Source organism: Girardinichthys multiradiatus, chromosome 17, assembly GCF_021462225.1.
Source record: "Girardinichthys multiradiatus isolate DD_20200921_A chromosome 17, DD_fGirMul_XY1, whole genome shotgun sequence".
Lineage (NCBI taxonomy): Eukaryota > Metazoa > Chordata > Actinopteri > Cyprinodontiformes > Goodeidae > Girardinichthys > Girardinichthys multiradiatus.
In genome coordinates this window covers 22,790,407-22,814,812 of record NC_061809.1, presented here as the reverse complement: position 1 = coordinate 22,814,812, position 24,406 = coordinate 22,790,407, and the positions used below count along the sequence as shown (strand labels likewise).

General features: G+C 38.4%; 1 protein-coding gene and 1 long non-coding RNA gene across 2 annotated transcripts in view; one reads left to right on the top strand and one right to left on the bottom strand.

The window, feature by feature from the left end:
* The window catches only part of LOC124882870 (ankyrin repeat and BTB/POZ domain-containing protein BTBD11-A), a 252,363-nt gene that overhangs the window by 91,628 nt on the left and 136,329 nt on the right, over positions 1 to 24,406 (top strand). The gene's annotated exons all lie outside the window — the stretch shown is intronic.
* Positions 18,461 to 19,151, bottom strand: LOC124882871. The gene is made up of 2 exons (XR_007042023.1): positions 18,623 to 19,151; positions 18,461 to 18,543 (listed from the first exon to the last, which is right to left on the bottom strand). It is a non-coding gene; the product is annotated as an uncharacterized LOC124882871 (long non-coding RNA).

The following is a 24,406-nucleotide window of genomic DNA, read 5'->3' as shown; positions in this document are numbered from 1 at the left end:
TAATGAAAGCTTGATGAACCCAAGGCAAACATGTTTTTGACATATAGATTTAAGTTTGTTGTTGCATGTTTTTTTGTGCGTAAGTATGTAAAAAATTTTAAAGCAAACAAAATTGCTAAAAAATTATTTTGTTCAGAAATTAACCTCTTTAAGGAATTAACCACACTATTAAAATACAATTTAATTATCAAAGCATGTTTTTTGCAAGCAGAATAATCCATATTATCTTTTACCAGTAACTTGGACTTTTATATTTGTTGTTTACCTTCGCATATCACAGTGTTGCTGTTGGCTAATAAACACAGACAGTTTTATTCAGCCTGCTTCCCACAACAAGACCTGATGTGTTAAATTGCTTTCTCCGGAAAAATTAAAAGTCAGCAGGATGTCATGGCAAGGCGCAGAGTTACAGGCTTGTCTCATTTTCCTCTCATGAATGTGCATGCAAAAATCCGACTCATACTGCTGTGGGATTGTTATCACAATCATTTTGCACCTGTCACCCATACTGGTAATTATTTATGCTTAATAACCAAGTCTGCAGGGTTATTTTCGCCCCTGACATTTTATTTGGTTATGTCATATGGCTTCATTGGTGGGAAAATGTAGGATGTGAAAATGGAAGACATGACACCATTTAGTAAGGGTTTTTAAACCTCTTAAATGATGCAATATGCCATCAGCAGGGGGGGAGTTCAGTGATCTATTTTATTGAATTTAACATTGTGTGTATTTGTGGTCCTCTTTTTCATTAGTATATAGTAAAGTCTTGCTAACCAGTCAGGGTTAGTTGTAGAGGTTCTTGAATCCAGGTCTATATGTTCATCTCGGTGTCCTTGACTTCTTAAGGTCAACCGGTAGTCTTTTTTGTTGGGGGAGATAGGGATGGGCTTGGTCCAGTAAGTCAGTTTCTCAAATCTTCAGTCAGCAGTAGTCACATTTCTTGAATCTTCAACAGGTATAGCTTGTCAGGTTCCTTGATTCTGTCAGGTCTGCTGGTAGTCTGGTTTCTTGAACCGTTTGGATCCACCAACAATCAGGATTCTTGATTATTCTAGGTCCAATAATCAAGTTCCTTCATTCTTCCAGGCCAGCCAGTGTTCCGGTTTCCTCCATCCTTTTTGGCTTTTCAGTAATCACATTTCCGGAATCTTCCAAATCTGTCTGTGGTCAGATTCTTTAACTCTTGCAGCTGTACTTTTAATATGGTTTCTTGCACCTTTTGTCTCTTCTAGTTATCATGTTTCTTGAATCTTGCAAGTCTACCTAAAATCGAATTCTTCGATTCTTCTAGAGGTGTAAACGGTATGGTTTCGTCAGTCTTTGAACCTACAGTTAATCAGGTTTGTTTGTTTTGTCAGGGTCTATCATTAGCCACGGTTTCTTGAACCTTTAAAGAATTTGGTTGCTCTTTTCCTACAGTTAGTGACATTTATTGAGCCTTCTGAGTCTACCAATACTCAAGTTTCTTGCCTCTTTCAGGTCTACTGGAGATCTTGTATCTTTAATCTTACAAGGTTATCACTAATCAGATTTGTTAAATTTTCCATCTGTGTATTAGTCACGTTCCTTGATTATTATTTTCCATGTCTCGAATCTTCTCAGTCATGTAGTACTTAGGTTCCTTGGATCTACCATTGGGGTTTTCTTTATTCTTGGTGACTGTTACTGTCATTTCAAGCTCTAAGAAAAGAGGGGGGCAACTCCAGTCCTTGAGAGCTAATATCATGCAACAGATTACTCAGTGACATCTGTCGAGATAAAAGTCATAGTAGCTGTGAGGTCAAGATGTGAAGTGTGCTGATTAAAATATGGCGGTGCTTTAAGCTTATATATAACAACAGATCTACTGAACCTACATCTCAGGTGTGGGCCTTGCGTCCAAACTCTATTACTGAGTAATCTCAGTTGCAATCCGTTGCAAAATGGAGCACACAGTTTAGTATAGCGTGAGCACAAATGTCCACCGGCTTTGGGTTTTTTTTCACCCACTGACACTTGCTGAGCTCCATAGTTTCCAATCTTCTCTGGTCAGACCTGCCTATTTAGATTTTGTCATATTCTGTTTGTCTTACTGAGGTCTGAAATACACACAAACTAATTTTTGAAAAGATGTACTTTAGTTTATAGAGGTTGTAGTGTTACCAAGAAAAAATGACATAGATACATTTTGTACCCATTTATGCATATGATTGAAAATGGGAATGCTGTTTGTTGATGTATTACCAGACCAAAGCCAGTGGGAGGTTTCAGTTTGGATATATTTAATAAAGTGAGGGAAAAATCTGATTGTTCAGTATTTGACTATGGGGTCTCAAAGCATGAGATTTGGATCGTTGGAGATGCTGTAGGCTCTTGAATCCTTCAAAGAACTCATGCAGAGTGGCAGCAAAGATTTTGCTATGGGTTCCACCTTCAGGGACGGCTGTGATTCTCTATCTTTTATTGTCTTTATTGCAACATGTAAAATTATCAGCAAGATAAGAATAGTATGAGCAACATTCAGTCCAGTGAAAGCTTTTGGATGTATGAGATTTAGTGGAAAAGCATGGATGTGAATGATATAAAGTTTTTGTTCACATTAGTGTCATGACATAATGTTTACTTGCAGACTGTACTGAGTCAACAAAGCTGGTAGTTACACATGAATTTGGTCTTGATTCTCTTCAGAAAATGTATGTTCTGCCAAACATTCAAGAACTATGCCATAATCCCTGCAAAACAAATCTTACAAGTAAATTTTATTGCACCACTGTGCTGTGGGTCGTCTCCCCTTTGTCCTGACAATGACGATTCTAACTGAACAAACGCTGTCCCCTTGTGTTTATCAATCAATCTCTACTTTCTGCGGTGCACGAGTAACGACTGACCCCCACTAATGCACAGCTCAGATCGCTGCGTGTTTCCTTTCATGTGCACAACACTCGACTGTGTGCGCCTGAAAGCAGGCAGAGTAGGAAAGCGTGCCTCTGATTAAAGTGAGCCCCTTCTGAGTTGTGACCCCGCCTGACCGCGGCAGCGGTCCAGATCTGCAGACGAGGACGCCTCTTTCTGCAGGGCAATGTGGGGAGGATTCTGGCGGGGGCGTAGCTCTGTAAACAGTTTCCTTGTCAAATGGTGGCCTGTAATTTACCTGCCAGTTCGTTTAGCATTATATAAGAAATCCCAGAGTTTTTAAAGGTAAAGAGAAAGCCTTGAATCAGCTTGGCTTGTAAGAAACAGGCTTAAAGCACTTTTATTTATAAAGAATCTAATCCTTCATATTCATCTTCAGAAGAAACAGACAAGGTCAGATGATGCATGACTTTCCCACACATTAAACTATATAAAAAGATGCATAACCTGATCATTTTGTAGAAATTGTTTTAATTACTTATTTTTTCAGTCAGATTTTTACATACACCTATTACGGTGTCTTAAACAAAAGGGCGAAATCACAAAAGGGAGAAATCACAACATCTAAATTAAATGGATTTTAAGGCAACACCTCAAACACATTGCTTCCTTGTGTGACATCTTTGAAAAACAATAGAAATTAGCCAAGATATCAGGAAGAGAATTGTGGTCTTCCACAAGTCTGGCTCAATCTTGGTACAAGTTTCAGATTGCTGGATGTGGCACTTTTAACTTTTTAAACAGCTTAATGCAAAAATAATTTAGGAGAGTATAGAGGAATGTCGCGCCACTATACTGTTCAGAGAGGAGACAGGTTCTGTGTCCCAAAGATGAACTTATTTTGTTGCTAAATGAGAGCATCTACTTATCCACAATGAGACCAGTACCAGTGTGTGCTAAAAGGCACTCAGCAAGGAAGAAGCCAAAAGTAACATAAAAACTGGTAATAATGACCATCATCAGATGTGGAGGCACAAAGGGAAAGCTTGCAAGCCTGCAATTCCAACAGTGAAGCATAGGAGGGGCAGCATAATGCTGTGTGGCTGTTTTGCTGTATAAAGGACTGATACACTTCATAAAAGCCCTGCGATGGACTGGCGACCTGTCCAGGGTGTACCCCGCCTCTCGCCCATAGACCGCTGGGGATAGGCACCAGCTTCCCCGTGACCCACTATGGAAGAAGCGGTAGAAAATGACTGACTGACTGACTGACTGACACTTCATAAAATAGGTGGCATCATTAGGAAATAATGTTTTGTGGAACTATTGAAGCAACATCTCAGGGGATCATCCAGTAAGTTAAAGCATGGCAGCAAATGGGTGTTCTAAATTGCCATTGAGGCTAATCATACCACCAGATTACTTACAAAGTGGCCTAAAAACACCAAAGCTCTGATGTAAGTACCATACTAAATGACTGGGCAGCAATTATAATGTTAATGCATGACTGGTGGGGCATTAAGTTCCTGCTGGTGGAGTCTTGGCTTATTCCAAAGGGATTTGGGAGCAGATACCCCTGGAGCAGCTTCGCTTGTCGAGGCGATTATCTTGACCAGACAGCTGAGTGCCACCTTCTCGTGTCCGCCTCTGGTTTGTTGCCTTAAGTGTTTTTTGCTTCAGTTTTCACGTCGAATCGTTTTATTTTTATTTCTGTTCTCACTTAGTATCATTATATATACTTGTATGGTTTCTTGGTTTTTGATTTCTCTGTTGTTGCTACAGTGTCTGCCATTATTATCCATCCAATTTTAGCACAATTGTATGAGGTGTTAGTTAGCATTTGGGGCCCAACATTTAGAATATTGTTGAATTTACGATCTAGCTTTACGCTGGAATCATCTTATTTTGGGTTCTGTTATTGTTGTTCTACAAACACTGGATTCATACCAGATAGTTATTCATTTCTGAACTTAATTAAGATTTAGTTGTAGAAGAGTAAGGTTGAAAACCAAAAGGGTTTGTGTCTGCAAAAATTTGTCATTCATTCCGCCCCCGGCTTAGAATCAGAAGAAAATGAGAATTTCCATTTTTCTGTTTATCACCATTTTCCAAAAGTGGTCAACAAAGAGCCAACTGAACCTTGACCTGTGGTCTGGCGGATTAAAAAGATAATGAATGTTTGGTCTACGAATCCGATGAGTTTTATTTGGTTTCTCTCTTTGGTAGTTTTGACAGACCTATTGGGAAATTTCAACTGATCTTTTCAGCAGTAAAATAAGTAATTAAGGTCTCCTACTTTTTGTATTTTTATTTTTATTTAGCCTGATGATAATGCATCCCACATACAGGGGCCATAAAAGTATACACACCCCTTTAGACTTATATCCTGTAAATATCCATCTGAGACACCAACAAATCTGGTTGGGGTGAAATACAGGTCCTTCTCAAAAAATTAGCATATTGTGATAAAGTTAATTATTTTCCATAATGTCATGATGAAAATTTAACATTCATATATTTTAGATTCATTGCACACTAACTGAAATATTTCAGGTCTTTTATTGTCTTAATACGGATGATTTTGGCATACAGCTCATGAAAACCCAAAATTCCCATCTCACAAAATTAGCATATCATTAAAAGGGTCTCTAAACGAGCTATGAACCTAATCATCTGAATCAACAAGTTAACTCTAAACACCTGCAAAAGATTCCTGAGGCCTTTAAAACTCCCAGCCTGGTTCATCACTCAAAACCCCAATCATGGGTAAGACTGCCGACCTGACTGCTGTCCAGAAGGCCACTATTGACACCCTCAAGCAAGAGGGTAAGACACAGAAAGAAATTTCTGAACAAATAGGCTGTTCCCAGAGTGCTGTATCAAGGCACCTCAGTGGGAAGTCTGTGGGAAGGAAAAAGTGTGGCAGAAAACGCTGCACAACGAGAAGAGGTGACCGGACCCTGAGGAAGATTGTGGAGAAGGGCCGATTCCAGACCTTGGGGGACCTGCGGAAGCAGTGGACTGAGTCTGGAGTAGAAACATCCAGAGCCACCGTGCACAGGCGTGTGCAGGAAATGGGCTACAGGTGCCACATTCCGCAGTCCTGGGCTACAGAGAAGCAGCACTGGACTGTTGCTCAGTGGTCCAAAGTACTTTTTTCGGATGAAAGCAAATTCTGCATGTCATTCGGAAATCAAAGTGCCAGAGTCTGGAGGAAGACTGGGGAGAAGGAAATGCCAAAATGCCAGAAGTCCAGTGTCAAGTACCCACAGTCAGTGATGGTCTGGGGTGCCGTGTCAGCTGCTGGTGTTGGTCCACTGTGTTTTATCAAGGGCAGGGTCAATGCAGCTAGCTATCAGGAGATTTTGGAGCACTTCCTGCTTCCATCTGCTGAAAAGCTTTATGGAGATGAAGATTTCATTTTTCAGCACGACCTGGCACCTGCTCACAGTGCCAAAACCACTGGTAAATGGTTTACTGACCATGGTATCACTGTGCTCAATTGGCCTGCCAACACTCCTGACCTGAACCCCATAGAGAATCTGTGGGATATTGTGAAGAGAACGTTGAGAGACTCAAGACCCAACACTCTGGATGAGCTAAAGGCCGCTATCGAAGCATCCTGGGCCTCCATAAGACCTCAGCAGTGCCACAGGCTGATTGCCTCCATGCCACGCCGTATTGAAGCAGTCATTTCTGCAAAAGGATTCCCGACCAAGTATTGAGTGCATAACTGTACATGATTATTTGAAGGTTGACGTTTTTTGTATTAAAAACACTTTTCTTTTATTGGTCGGATGAAATATGCTAATTTTGTGAGATAGGAATTTTGGGTTTTCATGAGCTGTATGCCAAAATCATCCGTATTAAGACAATAAAATACCTGAAATATTTCAGTTAGAGTGCAATGAATCTAAAATATATGAATGTTAAATTTTCATCATGACATTATGAAAAATAATGAACTTTATCACAATATGCTAATATTTTGAGAAGGACCTGTATATTTAAAAAAAAGCTGCCATAACCTGGTTGCACAACTGTGCAAGCAACTTTGTTGAACCATCTTTTGATTTTAGCATTTAGTTTTATTTTGAAGGAGTCAGCCAGCATACAACACACTTCCCCACATTACAATAATTGCCCACTGTACATTGCAAAAGTTCTCCAAATCTCTCATTTTATAAAGAGCTATCATGTCTACTGTCCTCTTCAGTTGTCCAAAAAAGCTTTGGGTCAAAATTAGTTCAGAAACTTTGGTTAGGCCATTTCAAAACTTAAATCTTCCTCTCGATTAGGGTGTTCATTTAGAATCACTATGATGCCAAAATGCAATTTGTTTTAACTGAGTCAATTTGAAATGCCAAGCAACCCACAAAAACTGACACATTTTGCTTTAAAAAATGTTTACAAACTTTAAAGTACATCTATTGTATGATATTCCAATCTTTATTTCTTGAGTACAAGGGTTACAGATTTAGACAGTTCATCTGATGCCAGAAAACAAAATCAGAAGCCAGTTTCAGCATGGTGTGGCTTTGTAATATAGTCCATACAGATAAGACCACAATTCGAGCAGTTCACGATGGATATTTCACACTCAAATGTCAAGAATGTTGTAAAAACTGCAGGAAAAAAATAAAGTTTAGAGTTTTGTAAGGAAAAATCTGCGAACCCTGCGTCTTGCTACCCTACTCCTTTGACCAGACATGGGCGAATACTGGAGATTGTTGTAGATCACAGTCAATACCAACCAGAAATTCCCAATATATATTAATGCTGTGAATTCCTTTGCCCTCTCCTCCTGACTGATACCTTTGTACAATAAGATAATTTGTAACCTCTCTGCAAACTATATTTTTTTATGGAAATTAAGGTGCAAATTGTACAAGACTAAGAGCTGGAAATGATTCAAAAGGTGCTTCAGCCCAGTATTACTTTATGGGGATGTTCAGTGTACAACCAGTTTGTGTTTTACATTTTACCTTCTAACAGATTTGTTTATTTTTTGGTTGAATAATAATGCATAAATATAATTTTAAACTCAAAGAAAGTTATAAAATTATTAATTTTAACAGGGATTTGTATACTTTTTACATCTTTCTTATCTGGTTTTTCATGTCCGTTTGTAGACCTGAGCGCTGCCCGAACACCTGGAGCGATGATATTATTCAAGTTTTTTATCTGCGCTTATCGTTCCAGGCAGGAGGGGGCCTCAGGTCAATCAGAGGTGAGAGATAAACACCTTCTCAGGATGACGCCCAGTCTGTGATCAGGGGGTATTCTGGCTAGCTGAGCACACTTTGAAGGTCAAAGGCAGAGCTTCTGTTTAGATAAATCGCATGAGGCATGTGGATGTAGATCTGATGCATCTCTGCTGGTGATTTAGATCCTGCTAGAGTCAGGACTTCTGTGGACCTGCTTTTTACTTACACTTAGTTGGACCTTGGAGGATTCACTCTGGGGCTTTTGATGAAACTCTAATCAATCACAGCCAACAGCCTTTTAGGCTGGATAAATGACCTTGGGTGATGGTTCTTGGTATTTGTTTCTTTAATGTGCTCTGTAATAAGCTTGATTTTTGAACTAAATAAGTTACATATCGGAGTAACTTTAGACCAGAGATACAACAATCAGAATTTTGTGGCCCATATCTGATTTTTTTTCAAGTTCTGACTGGCTGATACCAATTTTAGACGATTCCTCAAAGAAATTTAAGTCTGGAAAAATCGCTATAAAATATCTTTAACAGAGAACATTTTTATATTTGTGTGTTAACTGGTGCAGTTATAGTGAAGACTGACATTTTATTAACATTTTATACTGCTGGCAGATTTAGAGTGATTTCACCAAAATGTTTAGTCTTGTTGGAAGTAATATTGACGTTTTGTAGCAACCCAGGAGTCCTGACTTGAATCTGTCAGAGAATCTGTGGAGGGAGCTAAAGATTAGGGTGATGATAAGTCGGCCTTCCGTCCTCGAACTGCAATAAATACCTGAGGAAACACACTAAAAGATGAAGAAGACTGCTGTAATGGTAAATAATTAGCTAAATGCCATTTTGTAAGTAAAAAAAGATTGATATTTATTTTTCATTGTTATTATCGTATGAGAGAAAATGTGTTATTTTCTATGGAAAAAAAAACATCCATCTCAATTTAATGAAAATAATATTAAATCTGGTGGCATGAATAAATTTGGGGAACAGTCAGAAAAAAACAAGAAGTGGGCAATAATTATTTAGGAATAACATATGTAGTCCGAGGTGGTGGTCCAGCTTATTTACTCCTCCTGTTAGAAGTAAACAGTTACATTCTAAACAATTACTTTTACAGAGGCTACAGGTTGAAACAGTGCAGGACAGATATTTTATACAATCAATATGTCAGCAACTGACTCGTCCTCCTAAATATAGAGTCAAATGTAAGGTGATGAGCTGAGCAATTGGAGAGCCTTAATCCCATTTTATGAGCCAGAACAGTGCAGACCAATATTTGAATACTGGAGGATTTCTGTAAGAGTAGAAAGAGTTTCACAAACACTTCAATGAGGAACTACTACATTGAACATTTGGCCTGGCATGAACTGCATGAGCTGAACTAAAAAAACCACAGATGGGAGGAGATAACTGCTCCTTCATTTGAGCAATGCATGAGAAGTGTGAAAAATAAATCAGCTGTAACAAGGCAAGTTTATCTGGATAGCACATTTCAGCAACAAGACCATTTTTTTGTGCATGATGACAAAAAAACATTTTAAGAAGTACATTGCAGTGGCACGATAAAGGGAAATAAAGAAAAGTTGGCCTACAGATTGAAATTAATGACCTCATCTTTTTTGTAAACCCAGAGCACTAAACGAAACAAACCCCCTGTGGGATCTTCAATCCATTCATTTATGCACTCTGTGTTTTTTGGTCCATAGTTTGTCACTATATATGAATGAATATCCGCAGCTAAAATAGGTTAGCATTGATATTTTAATAACTGATGTAGCTGTGTGTCCTCCCGGACTTTTGTTTGGCACTGCTGTAATATAACGTAGTTGAAGGATCCAAATACAGACTCTTGGGAGGCAGAGTGAGGGGGAAAAATAACCTTGAAAATCCAAAGAACAAAGGCAAACGTCCTATGGATATTAGCAGAACTGGTAATGATATTGGGAGACTAACAGGACTGCATCAGAAAACAGGATGGGTGGATTACTGGATGAGAGACAGGTGTGCTGCTTCACTGATCAAAGACAGGGGCAGGGATCTGAAGACTGGGAGAGCAAAGGGAATCTAAAGCCTGACGATGACATGATAAAACATTAAAACTACACATGAAACAGAATCCTAAGAACACAAGCATCTTCCCATGAGTCTACTCATGAAAGCCACCATATTAAAGTCTGTTTTCTATATTTTTTGGAAAATTATTACATTTATACAGAAAAGGTTGCCGCAAATAAACATTTTTTATTTTAGTGTCTCTTTTTTTCTTCTTCTGTCACAAGCTTCTTTGCACGTACTTAAGGTAAATTCTACTTTTCAATGTTGTTTTCAGAATGTTTTTAAATAATCAAACAGGTTAAAGCCTTGTCTCACTTGAGCTCTCTGAGGCCTGCAGACCAGATCTTTCTTGAAGCACAGATGATCTTTATGGATAAACTACCTCCTCCTTTTTACACATGTAGTCCTCTTGTTTATTGCATATTTAAATTCAGTTATGATTTTATGGAACATTAAAGGATTAGAGAACACTGATCTCATTAAAAGCCAATCTGGAATAAACACAAAACCTTTAAAACATTAAAAATGTTTGAAATTTAAAGGATATTTCACTAATTTGTAATTATACCACCAAAAATTTGCACTCAAATTGGATTAGGGCAAGATTCAGAGAATTAAGACACAATCTGTCACGAATTCATCAGGAGAAACCGAAATACTTCAAGTTAAAAGGCTCCATCAACATTTTCGCCTGCTTTCAACTTCTCCTGCTGAGATAATTTGTTTCCGGAGGAGATCAGATCTATATCTGCACAATAATATCTAGCCTAGAGTGTATGATTTGTGTACAGATGCACAACAGACGCCTCTTTTTTCACAGGACGTAAAAAGAGTTTTTACTTCTCCTCTAGACTGTTTACCTTTTTCTCCTCCAAAATTACAATGACTGGAGTTATTTGAGGATAAGCTCCCAGCTGCTCCCTCACTCCAGCATGTGTGATTCTGCAGAGAAAGTTTGAGTTATGTAAGGCCTCCACCCTCTCAGGGTATGCAGGGCCAAATCAGTGGATTCAGGACAGAAGTAAAGGATCCTTCTGGAGAAACATATGGAAGATCTTTAACATGAAATATTTATACTCTGTGCTTCCAGAGAAACCAGATGCGCTAATTTCATTTCCTGCGGTATATTTTAGGCCAAGCACTAACTTATGCACAGTACATTAACTTCAGGGAGAACTCTGCAGCATGTCAGGACCATAGAGCACAAAAATGCAACAGAAAGACGATGGATTGTGTTTCATATTTGCATTTTTTCTGTGAGGAGAGATTGGAAGAATCTGAGGCTCATTAAAGGATGAATCCTTCGGCAGTTTTCTGAGGAATTTACTGTTTGTGTTTTTTGTGAATAATGATGTAGGCGCTGCCAGTAAATTAATCTCTCAAACAGCCTCAAGTTACTTTAATGGAGCCTTTTGTCTCTAAGCACAGATTTTCTGTCCTCAAAAAGAAAAACTGCTTGAAAAATAAGAGTGTCATGTTAGTTAGGAAGCATCTTTAGAGCAAAAAGAAGCTGCTACACTACAAGTTTGAAATCCTTCTCTTGACAATTATTGTCTATTTTCCTCTTTTTCATGGTGAGATGATTAAAAAAGAATCATTAACATTTGATATTTATATCTTTAAAGTGAAGTATATAATTGGTCAAAACTTTGAAAATATTCAATTCAATTCAGTTTTATTTATATAGCGCCAATTCACAACACATGTTGTGCAAGTATTGTCTGCAAGTAATGGGGAACCAGTGAAAAACAGCACATGCATCAATTAGAAACGTTAAATTTGATTGTATATCCACTTTATTTTGAGTTTCACAAAGGAAATCACAGCATACTTGCTGTTATAATACAAAGACAAGGTAAAAATAAAGCATTTTGTCCAATAACTGTGCTGTGAATGGTAATTACCAGCAGGCTTCTATCCTTGGAAGAATGTCTTCTGTCCACATTTCCTTAAAGCACTGCCAGTTTGATGCATGTTCAAAGAACACCAGAATAAATGAGTATATAGCAAATTAAACTAGTAATTATTTGACTTTCTGGTTGTCCAGCAGCACCATGGTTGGATGTATCTGACTGAGCATCATTAAAAATGTAGAATTTTTTTTTTTTTTTGCACATTTCTTTCGTATTAATTAAGAAAAAATATTTTCCCGGGGTATGAAGTTGATCTTTCCTAGCTGGTTCATGTGGAAGAGGTTCTTCTTGATGATCCCTTTGACTTAAAGTTGTCCCTCTGGTCTGCTAGTTGTCCAGGATTCCATGTAAAACAGTCAAATCAGCCGTTATTTCTTTATACTTTGTTTCAAAGCAGCCAGACATTCTTGTAATGCTTCAAAGTGATCTTAATCCATGGTTTCCTCAGTCATTGTATCTGACCATGTCCATCCATCTATTTAACAGGTCCTAAGTGATTCTTCATCCTTAAGGTGATCATCCTCCATGTGCAAAGCTAATGGCTTTTTAGGTATCACCGTGTTGATCAAACTCTGTTATCTTTTGAAATGTTCATAGATTTAGCAAAAGAAACCGGAAGAAATCGTGTTTTTGTGAACAACTGCCAAAAGTGTCATGGTCTGAAGTAGTTTTGGACCAAAATGCAAACAAGGACTAGGGCTCGGCATGTTGCAAAGTAGATCAGTTTTAATAAGGCTTGTAGTCAGCACTTACAGGTTTGCTGGGAAGAAATACTCCGTAGCACAAATGCAGGGAAACATAAGGAACTCGAGGAGAGACGGGACATTACACAAGGAACCAGCGGGGAATGATGAGCACAACCAGATAATCAGGGAGAGGAGGAGAATGGACCAATGAAAGGAAGACTAAGGTGATCAGAGGAATAGTGGAAACAGGTGTGGACCAGGCTGCAGGGAACTGAGGGAATATGTTACTATGGAAACGGGAGCTAGAGAATGCAGAGACTGGAAGGGAGAACTAAACTAAAGACAACTCTAGGGAAAAGAAACCTAAGCATAAACTAACATAAATAGTAATTCTAGGAAGAACTAAACAGAGGCATGGGGAAAAGCTAAACTAATGGCAAACAGACCTAAGGAAACCCATTTAAATTAAAACTCTAGCATAAAACATCAAACTAAATCCGGAAGAAACAATAACTAGACAAAGCAGGGACATGAAGAACTATACTAAAGAGCAAGGCTGGGAAAGAACAACTAATCTTAAGGGGAAACAAGCAACTGGGTAAATAACAACAAAAAGGGGTCTTAGGCCAAAGGGAAAAAGGGGAATTAATAAACTAGAAGAATGCAGCAAGAACAAATAACCTAACAGTGAACAAACACAGAAACACTAAGCGAGAAACTAAACTAGAAAACCCAAAGAAGCAAAGAGAACTGTTCTAAAAATAATAATAATAATAATAACCAGAGGAGAACCATTCTAAGTAATAAATAAATGAGAAAGCAACCACCAAGGGAACTATGGCCGAGGGGAAAAAGAACTACTAAAACTAGGGGGCAGGAGAGAGAACAAAACTATCAGGATGACAGAAGGAATAAACAAACATAACCACTAAACCCAAAGAAATAGAAACACCTAACTGAGAAAGTAAAGAAACACAAAACCCAAAGTGGCAGATCTTGACAAAAAGATCCGATTTCATGTTCTTTTGCTGCGTTCCATTCAAACTCGGAAGTCGAAATTTCCAACCTCCTAGTAGGAAATTTGAGAGTTCATAATTAATTATGATCACGTTTTATGATCATGTTTTACTGCTTTGACACAAGACCTGATTCTAGCTTTTATATTATATGTATCGTTTTTTTTATTTACTAGAACTTTAAGAAGAACCATTGTTCAAGACCACAATTACAAAAAGTCTGGTTGCTTTGAATGAAATGAGTGTAAAGAAATTAGGGACTACCTAAAGCGTTTGAAAAGCACTCTGAATCCAGTCACCCTCATTTTTCAATAATCAAAACCTTTCAGGAAAAATCTCTCCCAGTAATCTGTTGCTTTCAGCAGGTCAGCATCTCCAAACATTTTTGCAACTTTCGCCTATGTTGCTGTCAGTGTTGAGTTACATTTTACAGAGCCCTCTAATGATGTGTGTCTTTCAGTTTGCAGTAGCATATCTGATTGCATTGCGTACGCAGCAGGATGGTGCTGTCTATAACAGGTGTTTACAAGCATTTAGGTGCAACTAAATCAGTTTGCAGATTCAATTAAATGTTTTCCCCCTTATAATCCAATATGATGACTCTATCTGAGTGCCTTTAATAAAACAAGTAACTTTCACCCTCTCTACAGCAATTCACATTTTGGTTATATTGGGCTGTAAGTATAATTATTGTTAAAATTGTTTCATGCTTAAAAATGTTTTATAAAACAGACTTTGCTTTGACTCTGTACCTCCCTATAAATGCTGGTTTTCTCCCATTGTGGGTGCAGTTAACCCAGTATCATGGTGCTCTAATTATCCAATTTGGTTTGAGTTTGACCCAGCGATTTTAAGCATGTATGTGGGATTCACTCAATCAGCAGAGAATACGCTATAAGCTGCACATTTTATCTCCATTTTCCCTGCTTATTATTTTACCATTCCTAAAATCCACATCCGTGGCTTCTTCTCCATACATATTTAGAGACAGTCTATGTATATCTTCTGGTAAATGGGTGGACGAGGTCAGCTGCAGGAACCAGACAGCAGTCAGCCTTCTGTCGACATCTGCGGCTGGAAGTTTCCGACTCGTGCCAGTCGCGTTCACTCAGGAGGAAGAGAGGCCTCAGACGTAGAAAAGAACTGTTTTATATTTACAAGAGCTCCTCTGACTGACCCAGCTTACTAATTGGATGGTATTACATAAGCTGGAGTTCCCCAATGTCCTTGCAAAAGGATGCAGCCACTGTGCACATGAGGCTGGCAGTCTATCAGAGCAGCAAATGTTAGGAGATGGGATAAAAAAAGGAGGAAGGTGTGTGCAAAATGTGTATTTTTTTGTACAGCTGATTCTGCAAAGCAACTTCATGTGAAGCTGTTTTTAAGCGTCAAGCCTGATTGAATCTTGTTTTTAATTGGCAGCAATGTTTTTCTCAGTGGACGGTGGATGTTTTTCCTTCTCTGGTTCACTCAACGTATTTACAGTCAGAAGCTTATAACATACACTTTTTACAGTTTTTAATGATATTGTAACTTTGAGCATTTAAACATTTACCTAAACAGTTTTTATCTGAGGCGGAATACTGAAATAATTGTGCAAAGTTTATATTAAGCAATGGGTAGCCCCAAAGGAGGTTTAAAACTGAAAAACTGCAGATTTAACACTCATTAACACAAATAACACAAACCCACATTATTAGGATGCTTCTATTTTTGCCAACATCTAAAAAAAGACCCACAATCTGATAGATAGATATAGACGAAGAAACTATCCTTTACCAAACACTTGGTTTTACCGTATTTATAAACTTAAGAAGAGGAAAGGTCTCAATTTTAAGAGATCTGTTTTAAACAATATAAAGCTGGGGTACCCTGAGACAACCCAGGCGTTTCCATAAAAAGGAAGCAAATCATCTCATACACATTGTTCTGCAGAAATTTGTTCATGACCTGTAAAATAGAGCAGATGTCTGATGGACGCAACACCTCTAATAGCTGCATGGGATTACATCTCAAGGACTAGGATTGGGAAACACTGCCAAAGTCCAAAAACAAACTTCGAAGATTTGAGGATTCAATTCTTGAAGAAACATTGATCAAGACCCCTTTAATAGATTACAACACAGTCTGGCTCATCTTAGCCAAAAATGTAAGGAAATGAGGGGATGACTCAGTATTTTCAGTGAGAATCCGAAGCTTTCATTGAGCCACAGGGAACTTCTTGCTCTTGTATGTCATAGTGCCAGATTCAGATCTCCTCATCTGAAAGGCCCAAAACATTTTGAACACCACCGAGTAATCAATTGTTAAGCAGCATGGCTGTGTATTTTTCATGTTGTCTTTGAATTCGGTTCATTAGTTTCGACAGCCTCCCAGCTAGTCTCTCCTTAGAGCACCGCACTTCCTGTTTCATCTAAAACGAGGCTATCACAGGGTGGATTTTAGTAAGCGGTAGTATGCATAAATAAACCGAAAAGTCAAGTATGCTGAAACTAGTGAATAAATGATAATATCCTGCAGGTACCAAGGTATGGCTCTGTGTTAAATTCAATAAATACCTTGATTTCTTATTGCTGTTTACATTCAAAGTATCTGTCCCTGGCCAAAGTTGATTAAAATGCATGAAGTACAGTTGTTTTTTGATACATGTTTTACAAGAAGTGTTGAAGAGAAATGTACAGATAGAAAAGCAACCTTTTAAGCAGTGGGTGTGGTCTTTTTGAGGTTCTACACTAGAACTCATCTGTGGTTCAAATATGGACATTATTCTGAAAATGGCTGCATTTTAGACAAATTTGGTACAACATGTTGATAAATTTTTACCTAAAACAGAAGTTTCATAGAGGAAAATTCTACATGTAAAGTAGAAATGCATTGATTGGAGTTTTCTTGGCCAGTTTCAGTTTTTTGTAAAGGTTGGTAAAAAATCCAATATAATCTCAAAAACATTGGTGATTGGGTTTTTTTCCAAAGAAATTTGCAGAACATTCTTTGTGTGAAAAATTGTGTGATAATAAGAGATCATCCTAAAAACGGGAGCAGTTTTACTTAAAATTTGTCATAATATTTTAACAATTGTAGTGTTTTTTTTCTTTTAGTTTTATACTCCAGCTATCTGTAATTTATATCAGCTGTTACATAAAAAGGATGTATAGAAATTGCATCGATGGCAATTTTCTAGGCTTATTCCAGTGTTTGTAAAGGTCTAACCTGCTGTTGAACTTATATAACTATTGATGTTATCCTGAGAACACCAAACAAAGAAAGAAATTATATCTAAGGTTACCATTGCGTGGACAAAAAATAAAAAGAATTGATGTAACTAAAACTGCACAAATGGCAGCTTTCTTTGTTATTTTTGAAAAACTCAGACCTACAGATGCTAAATTTAGCCACTTCCTGTTGATCTCACAAGCTGAATCCGGTCCAGGTCTGGTTACTTCTCAATCAATCAGTTCATACGTGAATCTCTGACAGCTATATTTAAAAAAAGAAAAACCAGTGAATTAGCTCTGTTATTTTTATAAAGAAAACGTATCACATTCTTATATTTTTACCAAAGAAATAAACATGTTGCCAAAATTGTAAGGCAAATATGCCTTCAAGACATAATTTCAGCAAATAAAATTTGCTCTTGCAATTAAAAACCAAACAGGTAAACTGGACATGGAGAGATTTTGCTTTTCTTAGCTGATTCTGTTTTATGATTTTTGGAAAGCTTTTATGTGGAAATTCGAATTCTAGCCTAATCTGAATGAATTTTAAATCTATATTTTAAAGCACATAGTTTTTTTTTTCAATTGAAATGGACACCAAATGTTTTTATGAGAAATCTCATCATATTAAGACAGATTCCCCCTTTTTCACAGCTGACTGGTGCTTTCATGATCCCAAAGAGAAAAAAGTTGGATATTTGAGTGCCAAACATGTAGTTCAACTTTAAACAATTATTTCCTGAGCCAACAGTGCAGGGATGGTGGCAGCTGTCCAAAAGCATTCACCAAAACCTTCTCCCATGTTTCCACATTTATACCCTAATTTAAGATTAGTTTAAGTAACTGAGACCCTATTCAGCAAAATGTAATTTATACCAGTGTAGAAAACATGCAAACATTCAGAGGATTTAAAAATAAAGTGACTTTTAGTTTCTCTGAAAATACTTGACTCATTTTCTGCTCCTGCCATAGGATAGCAAGAAAGATCTGTTGCCTTTAAGACCTACATCATATAAAAGAAGATAAACTTCCTTGCGTTTTAATCCAAAAATATGCCTACAGAGATTAAACTGCGTGGACTAAGGCGAGCTTATTAAATTTTCAGCCTAATTTTCACTATTGCTCCCCTGCAGGCCGACGTGTTGCCTCAGTGTTCTCTGGTTCAGTGTTTTATGAACAGGCCTTAATATTTTATCACTCATTAGAAGATTAGACCTAAAATTTGCAAAAGGTCCAACTTCATTTTTTCCAAACAGACTGGAATGTTGGAGAAGATGATACACGCTCATTAGGGCATGGGCTGGTTGGTGGTATTATAACTGCAAATATGTTTCATCATACCGTTCCTGGCATTTAAGGTCCCATTAATAAGATGACAGAGTGATAAGACTTTTTGTGGCTGTTTTTGTAGTATTTTGATACTACACGACCTCTGCCAAAGAGACATCCGTGCACTACTGGTCACTTGGTGTCATAATGGGGTTTTCTTAGACTGAGGTACACAACAACGAGGACAAATACAGCATTTTAACAGTTTATTTAAAAACACAGATAAAGGTCGGACTGGAACCAGGGCTGGAGCTGGTGGACAAACGCCGGGTCTCTCTGAAGGAGAAAGAAGCTGGTAAACACTCTGGGTGGAAACGGAGAAACTGTGAATGTGTTCTTTTAGATGCTGACTTACAGGGGTTGGGTTCTTGGCAAGACCAGGGGAAAATAAGTCCTTCTCCACAGTGGCTTGAGGCTGAAAGGCTGTGAACAGTTTTCAGAGGATGAAGTGCTTTGTTTCTTCTCTTCCAGGAAGCTCCTCTATGGTTGGAGAGTTTAAACTTTGGGGGGTGGACAGACAGGTTGACGGGTGGTTCTCAGGTGACTCCTGAGAAGCTGGGCTTGGAGTTGGAAGCAGAGAGGAGGCTCAGGGCTGAGGTGTCGAGGCTGGAGTTCCCAAACTCCTCTGAACATGACACAAGTGAAAACGGAGACCAGAAAGGTTCCTCGACTTCCTTCAGCGAAGGGTGATCTGTGAGGAAGGGGGAGAAAAACAAGGACATCAGAAAAACTGCTTGGAAGCAAGACTGCAGAGAAGCAGAGGTCTATCTGTTACCACGCCAAATGAGAAAAATGAGCTGACGTCTCCCTCTGGGTTTCCACTCCATAAGTAGCCCAGCTGATTGCTCTCAGATGAGTGACACCTGTGCAGCAGCACCTGGCAGTTACACCCTGCACAGAGAACACAGCACACAAACACAGCCTGAATGCAGCCTGCACACAAACCACCGTGGATATGACAGTTGGCTTAAAGAAGGCTATTACTCTTTTCACTTTGCATGTAATACATGCTGTTTAATTGCATGACGAGCAGAAAAAAAGGCAAATAGGTATAATATTCTGGGCACATCTATGTTGAAGGAATTGTAAATTGAACAACTTTGGAATATATATATATATATATATATATATATATATATATATATATATATATATATATATATATATATATATATATATATACACTGCTCAAAAAAATAAAGGGAACACTTAAACAACACAATATAACTCCAAGTAAATCAAACTTCTGTGAAATCAAACTGTCCACTTAGGAAGCAACACTGATTGACAATCAATTTCTCATGTTGTTGTGCAAATGAAATAGACAACAGGGGAAAATCTTTGGTGATTAGCAAGACACACTCAATAAAGGAGTGGTTCTGCAGGTGGGGACCACAGACCACTTCTCAGTACCTATGCTTTCTGGCTGATGGTTTGGTCACCTTTGAATGTTGGTGGTACTTTCACACTCGTGGTAACATGAGACGGACTCTACAACCCACACAAGTGGCTCAGGTAGTGCAGCTCATCCAGGATGGGACATCAATGCGAGCTGTGGCAAGAAGGTTTGCTGTGTCTGTCAGCGTAGTGTCCAGAGCCTGGAGGCGCTACCAGGAGACAGGCCAGTACACCAGGAGACGTGGAGGAGGCCGTAGGAGGACAACAACCCAGCAGCAGGACCGCTACCTCCGCCTTTGTGCAAGGAGGAGCACTGCCAGAGCCCTGCAAAATGACCTCCAGCAGGCCACAAATGTGCATGTGTCTGCACAAACGGTTAGAAACCAAGTCCATGAGGATGGTATGAGGGCCTGACGTCCACAAATGGAGGTTGTGTTCACAGCCCAACACCGTGCAGGACGCTTGGCATTTGCCAGAGAACACCAGGATTGGCAAATTCGCCACTGGTGCCCTGTGCTCTTCATAGATGAAAGCAGGTTCACACTGAGCACATGTGACAGACGTGACAGAGTCTGGAGACACCGTGGAGAGAGATCTGCTGCCTGCAACTTCCTTCAGCATAACCGGTTTGGCAGTGGGTCAGTAATGGTGTGGGGTGGCATTTCTTTGGAGGGACGCATGGCCCTCCATGTGCTCGCCAGAGGTAGCCTGACGGCCATTAGGTACCGAGATGAGATCCTCAGACCCCTTGTGAGACCATGTGCTGGTCCGGTTAACCCTGGGTTCCTCCTAATGCAGGACAATGCTAGACCTCATGTGGCTGGAGTGTGTCAGCAGTTCCTGCAAGATGAAGACATTGAAGCTATGGACTGGCCCGCCCGTTCCCCAGACCTGAATCCAATTGACCACATCTGGGACATCATGTCTCGCTCCATCCACCAACGTCACGTTGCACCACAGACTGTCCAGGAGTTGGCGGATGCTTTAGACCAGGTCTGGGAGGAGATCCCTCAGGGGACCATCCACCATCTCATCAGGAGCATGTCCAGGCGTTGTAGGGAGGTCATACAGACACATGGAGGCCACACACAATACTGAGCCTCATTTTGACTTGTTTTAAGGACATTACATCAAAGTTGGATCAGCCTGTAGTGTGTTTTTCCACTTTAATTTTGTGTGTGACTCCAAATCCAGGCCTCCATTGGTTAATAAATTTGATTTCCATTGATGATTTTTGTCTGATTTTGTTGTCAGCACATTCAACTTTGTACAGAACAAAATATTCAATGAGAATATTTCATTCATTCAGATCTAGGATGTGTTATTTAAGTGTTCCCTTTATTATTTTTTTTGAGCAGTGTATATAATGGTATATTTTCATTCATTCGTTTATGTGATTTAGGCATTGGAAATTTTTGTGAGGAAGAAGCGCCTTTTCCAATGGGGCAGAGGTGTTCACTTTACAGTAAAATACGATCACAACAACAATAAAATAGTAAGATCAGTAATTAAAAGCTGAAACAGAATGATATCTTAAAAATGGCAGCTGTTCATTGCTTTGTGTGAATTGTTGAACTTGTAAAGTGACCCATGAATGAGAAACATATCATATTTCAAAAAAGCAGGTATGATAAGTGTAGAGGTCGTTTCTGTTAAAAGGCCTTTTAAGTAAATAGGTAAAAGTGCTGAGAATGAGCTGGAAAGCCAGTGATGCCCCTGCAGGAAAGGGATAAAAAAATCTGAATTTATTAATATAAGTAAATAAGTTATTCATGTTTTTGGTGTCAAACTAATTATAAATTAAGAACAGATCCATAATTTGGTTGTAGCACATACAACAGATATAAATTTAGGTAATTAGCATGTGAGATAGAAAAATTTGGCATATTTTGCCTTAACCCCGACCACTAGATGGCAGGGTGCTTCCAATATCATGTGTTACATGTGCCTAAACAGGCATATGTAACACATACATATTCCACCTTAGTTGTGTCGTGATTTGAAACAGATATGCAGCAGTAGTGTACATGGGGTTAAGATTTTCTTGCTAAGCATGAAAAGTTTCATTTAGTTTTAAAAAGAAAGTAATTTTTCTGTCTCAGTTTCATCAACAATGTCTCTGGGTTATGAATTTTACTTTTTCATCAACCCTGATGCCAAGACCTCGGTGGACAGTTACTATCTTAGTCACAATGCCGTGTAAAGGACTTTTAGACTTTCATAGTTAATTTTTCTGAAGTTTTTGAACATTATTTGGTTTTTGGACAGTGTACAATGGGTTGTAAATGAATGAACTGTTTTTGAAGGAGGGTTTATAATGTCTGTAGATTTGGAGTACAGCACTGTATCATCAGCATAAAGATGTAATTCACAATTGTATAATGGAGATGAAATATTATTGAAATTCATGACCCGAGCACATAACTCTTGGGAACACCTTTGTAAATAGGCAGAAAAGAAGGCTGAACATTTCCTATTTATGAATCACATGCAGCTATTTTTTTTAAACCGAATGATGACAACTGCTGTTGGAGAAGCGAGTGATCAGTGGTGTCAAAATCTTTGCAATAACTGTGATGATCAATTTGTCATATTATTTTTACAACATTGTAAGAGTTCCTGGGTGTATTTTGTATCCAAGTTAACATTTGCATGGCAGTACAAAGCGATAGAATGCTTAAGAGTAGAATGGCGTAATTATTTTACAAAATCAGCTGATATGAACAGAGCTGAAAAGACAGGAATGACAAAAGATAATTGGTAGTGTAGTGTTGTGCTGTTTTGACCGGACATTCAATTCAATTCAATTCAAAGATACTTTACTTTGTCAGCTTGTGAAACAGAGGTATATTGTTCCCTCTAAACATGTACTTTTTAAACCATTTTTAATAGTCTTTCTTTGAGCGAATAAAGGGAGGCGTCAGGGTGTCAGATTACAGAGAGTGCAGTACAGTCCTCAATCCTTTACAAATGTACCTAAATGGAACATGAAATACACCAGCATTATTTTTTTCTTTTTATCCAAGCTTCAGCTCTTACCCCAAACTGGACTCATCGCTTATTTGTAAATAGCTTCGGGCACTCAGAAGAAATCCCAAAAAACACAATGTAGATACATATTCCTGCAGAACAACAGTCACAGCATAACAATACCCTGCTGGTATTATTGTTTATCATTGAAGTCCCAGGTTTTAAAAATAGAAAGAGCCTTGGAAAGTTCTGGCAAAGCTTCTCCTTTAGTGCAGGTGTTTTGCAGGGAATAAGAGGCTTTTTTAGGGTACAAGCTGTGGCTAAATGCTTCTTTTTTTAAAAGGCTCTGAAAAAGGCAACGATATAGATGCTCATAAATGTTTGTTTACCTCCTTGGCTCCATAGTTGATTTTACGCCACCCATGCAATATCTGTGTCTATTGCATAACCTGGATGTGGTCCTAGACTGGTGTGAAATCATCCAGTTAATGAAAGAAGTCTGTTTAAATACATGAACAAACAGAGAACGAAACAAGCCTTAGTTTTTTTTCACACTACAACTACTGGCTGTGATCCAACATCAGGGAGGAAAACACCAGATTAGCTGGACCACTTCACAGCATCATGACCGCAAGAAGAGAGATTACATTAAGCTTTCCAGGAGGTAAAAGGAACCTGTGGACATCATGAAAAACCCGGCCTTTTATCTTTTACTAAATGAGACATTGATTTAAGGTTGAGGAGAAAAACCTTTGGATCAGGAGGCTGAGGAGCCTCTTCAAGCACTACAGTAATATTCTTTGGAAGGCAAAAGGAAGCAAGGCATTTGAAATAAAGCATTTTCAGGCACTGGAGCGGAATAGGATTATTCCCAGTTGTTCCTCTCAGCTTGCCTAAGCTGTACTGACTTACTTTCAAATCAAATCATTCATCTTGCAACCTCATCAGGGCACCTAGAGCAGGGAAAGTAGAGCCAGGATCCCTCAAGTTGCAGAATAAGACGTATTGTGCAAAGGCCCTGTGGAGTGTTGAGTAATAAGAATTTTCTAGCCTCATTTATTGGAGCTGTTTTTCCTGTGAAATGAAATAGTTTTTCCCTCTTCCTTGGTTTAAAAATATTGGAAAGTAATGATGTGGGACTCACAAGATGGTTGCCACTGTGTACTTATACTAAGAGCAAACAAATAAACCGTGATTGAAAGAGAGCGATCACAACTGTCTCATATCAAACAAGAGGGGGAAGAATTGGGAGAAAGTACAGATGCTTATTATTTACAGGAAGTGATCAGAAATGGTGAATTATTAGTTTCACCAGCAGATCTTGTACTAAAATAATAAATGTGGCTAATTGTGTTTGTTCTTTAAACTTGAAGTACAACTTATTCAACCTTGGTCCACTTTACCAATAAGTTTTTAACACTTGGGCTACTTTAGCCTCATTAGAAGATAACAAAATGGCAGTCTGTTGTGTTGCTGTACCTACAACAATAAATATTAATTGTGCTCATTAATTTCAAATTTAGAGATTGAGTGCAGTCATTATTTTCAAATCTCGATAGTCTGGGGTAAGCTGGATAATTAATATGAATGTTTTGACACATTTATACTCAGCAGGTCCAAACGTGTGTAATAAACAAGAGAAGACATACGATAACATGTTTATACTAACTAAACCTATATTTACAACAGGTGTCGCTTAATGTTTTTATGCTCTAAATCATGTTCAGCGCAATTAATACTCATCTCAATGAGGTAGTTTGATTTTTGTCCA